Source organism: Macaca thibetana, chromosome 3 (assembly GCF_024542745.1).
Source record: "Macaca thibetana thibetana isolate TM-01 chromosome 3, ASM2454274v1, whole genome shotgun sequence".
In the NCBI taxonomy this organism is placed as follows: domain Eukaryota; kingdom Metazoa; phylum Chordata; class Mammalia; order Primates; family Cercopithecidae; genus Macaca; species Macaca thibetana.
This window is the reverse complement of record NC_065580.1, coordinates 7,710,311-7,722,431: the sequence shown is the minus strand read 5'-3', so window position 1 is coordinate 7,722,431 and position 12,121 is coordinate 7,710,311. Positions and strand designations below refer to the sequence as shown.

The following is a 12,121-nucleotide window of genomic DNA, read 5'->3' as shown; positions in this document are numbered from 1 at the left end:
ATATATTCAACACTATAAGCATTAATTCTTGGCCAGATTACAGCTCATGTCTGTAATCCTAGCACATTGGGAGGTTGAGGTGGGAGGATCACTTGAGCCCAGGAGTTTGAGACCAGCCTGGGCAATACAGGGAGGCCCCATCTTTAAAAAAAAGGCGGGGGGGTTTGGGCGCAGTGGCTCACGTCTGTAATCCCAGCATTTTAGGAGGCCAAGGCGGGTGGATCACGAGGTCAGAAGATCGAGACCATCCTGGCTAACATGGTGAAACATCGTCTCTACTAAAAATACACACACCCACACACAATTAGCCAGATGTGGTGGCAGGCACCTATAGTCCCAGCTACTCAGGCTGAGGCAGGAGAATGGCGTCAACCCAGGAGGCGGAGCTTGCAGTGAGCCGAGATCGCCACTGAACTCCAGTCTGGGCAACAGACTGAGACTCCATCTCAAAAAAACAAACAAAAAACAAAACAAAACAAAATGTAGCTGGGCATAGTGGCTCATGCCTGTAGTCCCAGCTAGCTACATAGGAGACTGAGGTGGGAGGACTGCTTGAGTCCAGGAGTTCAAGGCTGCAGTGAGCTGTGATCACGCCACTGCCCTCCGGCCTAGGCAACAAAGTGAGACCACCCCACTCCCCAGAAAGAAGTGCATTAATTCTGTTGATTGTTTTTAATCAATATATTTGGAGAAAAGGTTTTGTTCATTTTGATATCTTTCTAAATAACAGTTTCAGATGCTATAAAAATTAGTTCCTCCCTAACATTTATTTAAGATTTTCTTTAAAGATAATTTATTCCCCAGTATCTTTTCAGAGAGAGTGGCAACCACTTTGTACAGCTCAAGTCAGCTGGAAACATGTTTCAAAGGAAGTGTTATTAAACAAAAGGTGAAGAAAATTGATTAACCTAAAAAGTCCTTTGTCTGGATTCTCTATGTTAAATTATCTTCGAATTTCCAAAATAGGAGACAATGGTAAGCTTTTGAAGACAGTCATTCATTCAGCAAATACTTACTTAATATGGGCTATGTGCCAGGAACCAGGGTAGTTGGTTAATAAAATAACTGTTGAACGAACATGTCCTGGCATGCCTAGAAACTGGCATAGAAGATATAAAGAAGGAGCTTGACAAACATGGAGAATCAGCATCATTGGCTTGCTACCCTTCAAATTCATTAGTTACAGTCTGAAATGTATACATCTCTTGCCTTTCGCAAATAAATCCATTTTTTTTTTTGCCAATCAAAATATTTTATTATTAGCTTTGTGTTTAACATGACTTATTGGGAGGTGAATACTTATATTCTCTTATAGGTTGATAACTCTTAGTATTGTCTTATAATACTTCGCAAATAAAAAAATAAGTATTGCTCACCAAGTTCACCTAACCTTTCAATTCTTAATACAGCCAAGTCACAAACTTTGAAATATGTTGTATCTATATTAGAATGCAACACACAGAATTATATAGTGTCACAAGGCACTCTCTCTATTCTCTGCTCCCTCCCCTGCAACTGATCTATTATTCATTAACCCTTTCCAGAACAGATCACTGTTAACTGTTTTTCAGCCCCTTTAAATCCCATATTGGGTGGAAGCTCTATTCCTAAATTGATGAAAAATTACAAACATGATTGAGACAGAATACTTCCACTTCGGTTCTGCTCTACATACCGTGATCAAAAGGAAGTACAATATTCCAGCTGAAATTAAAGGGACCCCCTAATGCCTCCACCACATCTTCTACATTCTGGAGACTTCTGTGGTCTTCATTTACTATCCAGTGTTACGTAGCTACTTATGGTGGATTAGAGTGAACTGCGGACACAGAGCCAAGGAAATGGAGAAGCAGGATCTTCGTACCTTATAATGTAAATCCTTTAAAGAATGACTTGTAGTGTCCCTTTTTATTGTGGTGCAATTTACCTATAATAAATGATTTCTATTCCAAGTGTACAATTTGATGAGCTAGGATGAAATCACCAGTATATGTATACGATAGAATACTATTCAGTCATAAAAAGCAATAAATTAACAGCATTTGCAATGATCTGGATGAGACTGGAGATTATTCTTCTAAGTGAAGTAACTCAAGAATGGAAAAGCAAACATTGTATGTTCTCACTGATATGTGGGAAGCTAAGCTATGAAGACGCAAAGGCATAAGAATGATACAATAGACTGTGGAGACTTGGAGGGAAGAGTGGAAGAGGGGCGAGGGATAAAAGATTACAAATATGGTGCAGAGTATACTGCTCAGGTGATGGATGCACCAGGATCTCACAAATCTCCACTAAAGAACTTACTCATGTAACCAAATACCACCTGTATCCCAATAACTTATGGAAAAATAAAATTTAAAAAGTAAATATTAAAGAGAAAATTTAAAAAATAAAATGTAGAGAAAAAAACATTTTTTATCACTCCAAAAGTTTGCTTATGCTCCTTTGTGCTTCATCCCTTCTTCCAGGCAACCACTCATCTACTTTTTATCACTATGTCACTATAAATATTTCCTAGAATTTTGTGTATATGGAATCATACAGTATATGTGCTTTCGTTCCAGGATTATTTCACTTAGCATAATGATTTTGAGATTCATGTCACTCAGTATACCAGCAGTTTGTTCATTTCTATTGCTAAGTAGCATCCCATTCTATGGATAGACCCCATTTTGTCTATTCATTCACCTGTTGATGGACATGTGGGATAGTTTCACTTTTTGACCATTGGGAATAAAGCTATGATCATTTGTGGTCAAATCTTTGTAGGAATATGCTTTCATTTCTCTTGGGCAAATACCAAGGAGTAGAATGGCTGAGTCATTTGGTAGGTGTGTGTTTAACATGACAAACCGCCCCTTTCGCAGACTGGCTGTACCATTTTACATTTCTGCCCACAGTGGTCAAGAGTTCCAGTTGCTCCATGTCCTCATCAATGCTTGGTATGGTCTTTTAACATTTTTTGTCATTTTATTCATTCCAGTGGGTGTATAGGTTTCTTGCTATGGGTTTAATTTACATTTCCTTGAGGACAATGATATATTTTTGTGTTTATTGGTAATTCATGTGTTTTCTTTTGTGAAGTGACTGTAGACATCTTTTGTGTATTTATTAGAGCTTTTGTTCTTATTGAGTTGTATGAATATGGCAAGCAGACTCTGAGATGGCCCCCAATGAATGATCCCCACCTCCTGGTTTTCATGTACTTGTGTATCCCTCTTCTTGAGTGTGAGCAGGACCTAGTGACTTACTTCTAGCCAACAGAATTCAGCACAGGTGATGGGACACCACTTCCATTATTAAGCTTCTGTCTATATACATAAGACTGTGGCTTGTCTTTCTAGCAGATCACTCTCTTGCTGGCTTTGGTGAAGCAAGCTGCCATGCAGGAGAGGCCCATGTCGATGAACTAAGACTCTCAGTCCAACAGCTTGCAAGGAACTGAACCCTGCCATTAACTACATGAGCTTGGAAATGGATCCTTCACCAGCTGAGCCTTCAGATGAGACCCTGGTCCTGGCCAACATCTTGATTGCAAGCTTCACAAAAGAGCCTGAAGCGGAGGACTCAACTAAGCTATGCCTGAACTTCTGACCCACAGAAACTATGAGATAATCAATGCATGATTTCAGCCAGTAAGTTTGTGGTAATCTGTTACACAACTGGATAATACAATGGGTTTTAAAAAATGCATTTAGGATGTAAGTCCTTTGTCAGATACATGTACTGTGAATAGTGAATATTTTCTCCCCTTCTGTGGCTTGCCTTTTCATATTCCTAATCATGTCTTTCAAAGAGCAAAAGTTTTTAATTTTGAAAAGATCCCATTTATCATTTTATGACTCATGCTTTTTGTGTCCTAAGAAATCTTCGCCTCCTCTCCTTTCAAGGTTGTGAGGATTGTCTCAAATGTTTCCTTCTAGAAGTTTTACATTTTCCTTTTACATTAGGCCTAGGATCCATTTTGATTTAATTTTTAAGTTATGATATGTGGCAAGGATTGAGGTTCATATTTTCCACACTGAAATCCAATTGTTCCACATTGCTTGTTGAAAAGATTTTACTGCCTCATTGGATTCCCTTGGTACCTTTATTTAAAATCAATTGACCATATGTGGGGATCTATTTCTGGATTCTCTGTTTTGTTCATTGATTTATATCTATACTTTCATCATGACCACACTGTTTTAATTACTGTAGCTCTATAATAGGCCTTAAAATCAGGTAGTGGACATTCTCCAACTTTGTTCTTCATTTAAGAAATGGCTGTGAGTCCGTTAAGTTCCTTATGTTTCTATATACATTACAGAATTTAAAACAAAATCTACTGAAATCTTGGCTGGGGCTGCATTTGATCTATGGATCAATTTGGCAAGAAATGACAACAGTATTAAGTGTTCCAATCCATGACCATGGAATATCTTTCCATTTGTTTAGCCCTTTGATTTCTCTCAGCAATCTTTTGTAGTTTTCACCATAAAGGTCTTAGATATCTTTTGTGAAATTTATTCCTATTTATTTTTTGACGCTCCCATAAATGAAATTGCTTATAAAATTTCATTTCCCAATTGTTTGCTGTTAGCATATAAAGATACAGTTGATTTATACATTAACCTTGTATCCTGTGACCTTGCTAAATTCACTTGTAAGTTCTAGTGGTTGTTTTGTAGATTTCTTAGGATTTTTCTGCATAAGTAATCACATCATCTAGTGCCTCTTAAATTATTTTGCAGTTCCCCGATACTGTATAATTTTAGCTATGTGTTTAGTGTATTATACATAACTCTGATTCTTATCTAAATGTATCATTTCAGTTATTCCTCAGCTCATACATATAAAATATGTACTATATGTTACACATATATGTAATATCACAGATTACCTATGTCATATTACACATGGATAGATGGATATTTGCCACTGTCGGCTCGCTTGTGTAACCTCAGTAGTGGTATCTACCATTTGACGTGTGCACACTGGAGCCAGTTGGAGTGGGTACTCATGGCTGCCTATTCGGCATCCATTACTCTTCCTCTACCTTCCTTCCTAGAATAACCCAAATGCTGTTGCAGCATATACGCTTTCATGATAGTGACAAGCTCTCTTGAGCTACCCTGGGCTACCAGGGAGGACTCAGGGTTGGAGACAGCCAGATCCCACATGCATGTGTGCACAGCCCCCTCCATTCCCTGTTCTTGCCACAAGCAAGCACGCAGCCCCGACTGCTATTGAGAAACAGTCTTCCGATGAAGCCATTGCAGACAGAGAGAAGATTGTGCGTCCTAGGTAACAGCATTGAGCAGGGCTGTGTCTCACCTTGCCTGGGGCCTAGCCTGCTTCTGTACCTGTATAGATGATGCAATAGATGTCCTTATCCTTTAAGCCAGTTTGAGTTGGAGTTCTCTGCTGCTTTGCAGCCAGAAACATCCTAGGTAACATTTGGGTATGCAAGGAGATACAGGCTCTGCCCTCAGAAGATTATATTCTAATTAGGTGACAGTTATAACTGGGGAAACCAGATTTCTGCAGATATCACACTGTAAAAAATTACAAAGTAATATAAATAATAAAAAATTATAGCAACTGCATAGTGGGCACCAATGCTGAGGAAATCTTGAGAGGAAGGCTTCCTATAGAAATGTGCAGAGGCAGATTTTGAAGGGAGCAAGGAAAGGTGGGCATTTGGGCGGCGGCTGTGGCAGAGGAAGAGCCTGAAGGTGAGGATGTGCTGATGGCCTGTATCTGAGAGTGGAGAGCATTCTTGTAGAGAAGTGAAAGAAAGATTGGAGGAGACCACTGGGAGTGAAAGGAATGGAATTGGATTTCATAGGATTGCATGTAAGAAGTGAATGTAGATATTCTCAAATCGTTTTTGGCAATATAAAAAAATCGTAATATCTGCATACAGTAGAGAGGGTTGGCTGCGGGAGAGCCTGGAGTCAGTGGGGATATTGAAGACGTCGTTACAGTGAATGTAAAAATTAAGGCAGCAGGTCAGAGGTACTGCAGAGATAAGAACAGCTTCAACTTTGTGGATTAGAAAGTAAATACGAAAGAGATTGGGAATGTCAGGGAACAGAGATGGAATGGGCCTGTGTGAGGTAAGAATAAAGGAGGAATGCTGCAATAAATCTGTTACACTTCAGATATTACTTGGCTGTCCAAAAAAAGTACCTTTGGTGTGTAACTAGAGTAGCTTCCAGAGTCATTTGGCGGAGAGGAGGGGTGGGTGGTGTGGATCATGCTGAGGAAGAATGACAGAGGTTTTTGATTCATCAGCTAAGCCTCCCAAACTTTGGGCAGTTGTCATTCTATCATATCCCCATACAACCTACACAGTTATTTAAATTGACTTTTAAAAACCCCCAAGTCTTCCCTTAGGCAACAATTCCATGAAATCATAGGTTTTGAGGTTCTAGATATATTTTTCCATGATATACAAAAACATCGCTATGAAAACATTCATCCTTATACTGCCTGAAAGCATCTTGCATCCCACCGTGGTCCTCATGCCCCCTGCTTTGGGAAAACTGGTGTGTGAGAACCAGCAGGGTCAGCACGAAGGGCTGGGGGCACCTGGGAAAAGTGCGGAGACATTGCTAGGAGGGGCCGGTAAAAGGGAAGAGACATCGATTTAACAAGCAACCCTAGTAACTGCAACAAAAAGACATTTGCTGCAATTGGAATGAGAAACCAGGCTTTAGGGAATGAAAATCTCAACCATGGCTCAAGCCTGTAATCCCAGCACTTTGGGAGGCTGAGACGGGCGGATCATGAGGTCAGGAGATTGAGACCATCCCGGCTAACACGGTGAAACCCCGTCTCTACTAAAAAGAATACAAAAAATTAGCCGGGCGAGGTGGTGGGCACCTGTAGTCCCAGCTACTCGGGAGGCTGAGGCAGGAGAATGGCGTGAACCTGGGAGGCGGAGCTTGCAGAGAGCCGAGACCACGCTACTGCACTCCAGCCTGGGCGACAGAGCAAGACTCTGTCTCAAAAAAAAAAAAAAAAAAAAGAAAATCGAGTCGAGTACTGTAAAATAATAGTTTACCTTAAAATGAAATGTAATAGAGGGCTGGGTGCAATGGTCCGTGTGTGTAGTCCCAGCTACATGGGAGGCTGAGGCAGGAGGATGGCTGGAACCCAGGAGTTTTAACCCAGGGCAACATAATGAGACCCCTATCTCTTAAAACAAACAAACAAACAAAAAAACACAACAAAACAGAAAGAAAGGGGGAAAATCAGGTATGTGAGTAGAGGGCCAGGATTTCTTTTTTTTCCTTTTTATGATCAGAGACTAGATAATAAAGAAATAGAGCGGATCTCTTCTGATGCCCCTTGCCTGAAAGATGTAGTCATTCATATGGGATATGAGTTAAAGGAATGTTCTTGTCACTAAATGTGCTCAAATTTCCCTTCACCCGAAGAGCAAGTAGCCAGCATCTGTACTAAGTTAGGCCTGAGGGAAAGAATGATTTAAACCATTTATTTTATTTTATTTTACTTTTATTTTTATTTTATTTTATTTTATTTTGAGACAGTGTCTCATTCTGTTGCCCAGATAAGAGTGCAATGGTATGATCTTGGCTCACTGCAACCTCCACCTCCCAGATTCAAATGATTCTCCCACCTCAGCCTCCTGAGTAGCTGGGATTACAGACGCCTACCACCACACCTGGCTAATTTTTGTATTTTTAGCAGAGATGGAGTTTCACCATGTTGTCCAGGCTGGTCTCGAACTCCTGATCTCAAGTGATCTGCCCACCTTGGCCTTCCAAAGTGCTGGGATTATAGGTGTGAGCCACCGTGCCTGGCCAAGACTGCATTTTTAAGTTGCAAGTAATATGATGAAAAATTAGTGTGTACCAACTTTTGTCATGTTGGTTGTGCTTGATATGGTTTGGATCTGTGTCCCTACCCAAATCTCACACCCAATTGTAATCTCCATTGTTGGATGTGGGGCTGGTAGGTGATTGGATCATGGGGGCAGTTTCTCATGAATGGTTTAGCACCATCCCCTCAGTGCTGTCCTTATGATAGTGAGTGAGTTTTCATGAGAGCTGGTTGCTCAAAAGCATGCAGCACCTCCCCTCCTTCTTGCTCCTACTCCCGCCACATGAGGTATGTGTGGCCCCTTCACCTTCTGCCATGATTATAAGTTTCCTGAAGCCTCCAGAGAAGCCAAGCAGATACCAGCATCATGCTTCCTGTACAGCCTGTGGAACTGTGAGCCAATTAAACCTCTTTTCTTTATCCATTACCCTGTCTCAGGTATTTATAGCCACGAGAGAATGGACTCATACAGCGCTTTTTAAAGGTATATGTAGGTATTTAATTCTACATATATGGAGGACGTGTGCCCCCCCAACACACATCCCCATATGGGAGTGGCAAAGCGTAATGACTACTTGGTATTTCTTTTTTTAAACAGCAAAAATAAAATAAAAAAAAAATTAGCCAGACATGGTGGCACACGCCTGTAGTCCCAGCTACTCAGGAGCCTGAGGCGGGAGGATTGCCTGGGAGGTGGAGGCTGCAGTGAGCCGTGATTACATCACTGCACTCCAGCCTGAGTGACAGAGTAAGACCCTGTCTTTAAAAAAAAAAAAGTTTAAAAGAAAAATGGTAATGGTTGACTATTTTCCTGCTGAGAAGTGGGCCTGGTGACAGCGAGACCCAGTCTCAAAAAAAAAATAGTTTAGAAGAAAAATAGTAATGGTTAAGGACTTTTCTGCTGAGAAGTGGGCAATTAAGCAAACTTTAACTCCAGGGAATGGTTTGCATGTTAAGACTGGAACCAGAGCAGGGGGAGGGGTTATGGTCATAAATCCTACCAAATTCAGCAGTTCCTGTCTCTGTGTTCCTAAAGATCTGTGGATGACAGTAATGCTTGACAACAGTGACATACGCTGACACGCTACACTAGCAGTTTGAAAACTGGCCAGAGGACTCCTGAGGTCCATGAAACCTTTTCAGGGAGTCTACAGCTGGAAATTTCTTGTGCCAACACTAAGGCGTCATTTGCTTTTTACCCACCACTGCTTTTCCCCATCAATGTCAGCACCGTGGCAAATTCTGGTGCCTTAATTCACATCAAGGCAGTGGCAAATTGTGACAGCCTCCTACTCCAGGGGAGAAGGCCAGTGTCACTTAAGAAGGTCTTTGATAATGCCATACATTTTATTCATTTTATTAAATCTCAGCTCTTGAGTATGTGTCTTTTTAATACTCTGTGTGATGAAATGAGAGGTGCACATAAAACATTCCCATTGCAAACTATGATGATGTTCTTGAGGAAAACGTGTGCAACTGAGCTGCTTTTAAAACCCTGAAAAATTGTAGTTATTTGGACCTGGGTATTTGGTAGACAGTTTTTTCCAAAATGAATAAACGGAGCCTGTCACTGCAAGGAAAACAACTGACATATTTGTTGTCAAAGTTTGAGTTTTCAAGCAAAAATTAGAATTTTGGAAACCTTGTGTCTGCCACAATAAGCCTGACAATTTCCCCATACTTAGAGATTTCTCTGGGGAGATGAGTGGTGCTATTAAGAAATGCTTTGTAGTTATCGTGTAATAAAATGTGTTCCTATTTGGAAGATCTGCATTAGTCAGTGATCCAATATTTTCCAAATGACTAACGCATGGTATTACAAAATCATGCACGGGTGAAAGATCCATTCGAAACACAAGATAGGGCTGGGCATGGTGGTTCACGCCTGTAATCCCAGTACTATGGGAGGCCAAGGTGGGCGGATCACTTGAGGTCAGGAGTTCGAGACCAGCCTGGCCAACATAGTGAAACCCCATCTCTACTAAAAATACAAAAATTAGCTGGGCTTGGTGGCGGGTGCATGTAATCCCAGCTACTCGGGAGGCTGAGGTGGGAGAATCTCTTGAACCTGGGAGGTGGTGGTTGCAGTGAGCTGAGATTGTGCCACTGCATTCCAGCCTAGGCAACTGAGCAAGACTCCACCTAAAAACAAACAAACAAAAAACCCAAAATGCAGGATAGATGGACAGATTCTAACATAACAGACTCTAGTAACTAGGCTCCTAAAAGTTCATTGATATGGTGTTAGATTTCACATTGCTGCTAACCTTCAAGGAACTACCACTTGTCCTCTGGGTTCATCCATGTTGTCACAGATGACATCATGCTAAGTGAAATAAGCCAAGCACAGAAAGACAAATACTGCATGAGCTCACTTATATATTATAAACAGTGAAACTCATAAAGGCAGCGAGTAGAATGGAGGTTCCAGAGACTGGGGGTGGGGGTGGATGGGGAAAGGTGGGAGGTTGGCCAAAGTGTACAAAGTTTCAGTTTCATGGGAGAAGTAAGTTCTCTTGGATTGCACAACACTGTGACTACAGTTAATAATAAAAACTGCTAAGTGTAGATTTTAAGAGTTCTCACCACAAAGAAATGATAGGTATGTGAGGTGACAGATACGTTAATTAGCTTGGTTTAATCATTCTGCATTGTAGACACATATCATAGCATCACAGTGTACCCTATAATTATATACGATTGTTATTTAGCAGTTAAATATTTAAAAAACCCTACTGCTTGTCAAGAAGGCTATCCACAATTATCTGAAGAGGTAACCAAAACACTCCTCTTTTTTTCCAACTGCCTATCTGCTTGAGGCTTGATTTTCTTCATGTACTTCAACCAAAACAACATATGGCAACAGACTGGGTGCCGAAGCAGATCTGAGAATCCCACCGAATTCTTCTACCCTAGACATTCAAAAGCTTTGTAGCAATGAAAAAAGAGTTCGTTTTCATAAAGATATATTTATGCTAATATGTAATGAGTTTATTATTGATCTTTTCACAATAATATTTAAAAACAGTTTTAATTTATAATATGGTAATATTTTTTTGTTTTGCTAATCTTCTCTGTATCATTCCAATTTTAGTATATGTGCTGTCAAAGCAGGCACATAATATGGTAAATATTAATAGATGGAATCCATACCGCCCAAAATCCCACTGGGTCTTTTTTGAGATGGGGTCACCCAGGCTAGAGTACAAGGGCATGATCAGGGCTCACTGAAACCTCTACATCCCCAGGCTCAAGTGGTCCTCCTCACGAGTGGCTGGGACTACAGATGTGAGCCACCACACCTGGCTAATTTTTTTTTGTAGAGATGGGGTTTCACTACGTTGTCCAGGCTGGTCCTGGACTCCTGGGCTCAAGTGATCCGCCCGCCTCAGCCTTCCAGAGTGTTAGGATTACAGGTGTGAACCACCACACCTGGCTTGTTGAGGTCTCAATAATTATGAGTACACAGGGGTCCTGAAACCAACTGATTTGATAACGACTGAACTGCCATACAGCAAGACCTCAAGCTCAGAAATAACTCAGGTGCTAATAAAAGTTAAAGGAAATATCCCTTGCCTCCTTTTCTCTGAATGTACTGCCCTAAAATTGTGTTAGGTAGGCACTTCTTTCCATTTTTATTAAAATGGAAATCTCACTTTGATTATTAACAGAAAAAACTTTAATTTTAATCATCACAGTAGAGCCCAGCACAGCAATAATCCAAATTTCTACTACCTTTTATAAACCAAGAGGTCCTGTTCCCTTTATCTCAGCCACATCATTAGTAGTGTTTTCAATGTGAAAAAATTATCATTAAATTTGCTCGTTTAAAAAAAAAATTAGCTTTTTTGCCTAAATACTTTACCACATACATATCTTAAAGTGCAAGGGGCTTTAGACTATTCTAGTGCTGATTAATATAGCTTCCGTCCCCTTTAGATCGAAAACAGGAAAAAAATTTGTCCTTATGAGTTCTGGGTAATTAATAAAATGTACATAATTTAGTTATTCCCACCCACCGATACGACAACCTGGATAACCTCAGACTACCAGAATCTGAATCATGGGTTGGAATGCAACAGAGAAGCAAACAGGAATGGGTTGAAAATTCTTTTTAACATCTTATAGACTTGGGGCTGGGTGCGGTGGCTCATGCCTCTAATTCCAGCACTTTGTGAGTCTGAGGCGGGCGAATCACCTGAGGTTAGGAGTTTGAGATCAGGTTGACCAACATGGTGAAACCGAGTCGCTACTAAAAATACAAAAATTAGCCAGGCATGGTCAT

The 12,121-nt window shown here is 40.6% G+C and overlaps 1 protein-coding gene and 1 pseudogene across 5 annotated transcripts in view; both read right to left on the bottom strand.

Moving 5' to 3' along the window:
* Positions 1-12,121, bottom strand: part of PRKAG2 (protein kinase AMP-activated non-catalytic subunit gamma 2) — a 324,067-nt gene that overhangs the window by 88,579 nt on the left and 223,367 nt on the right. The window lies entirely within an intron of this gene.
* Positions 10,857-10,954, bottom strand: LOC126951801 (uncharacterized; annotated as a pseudogene).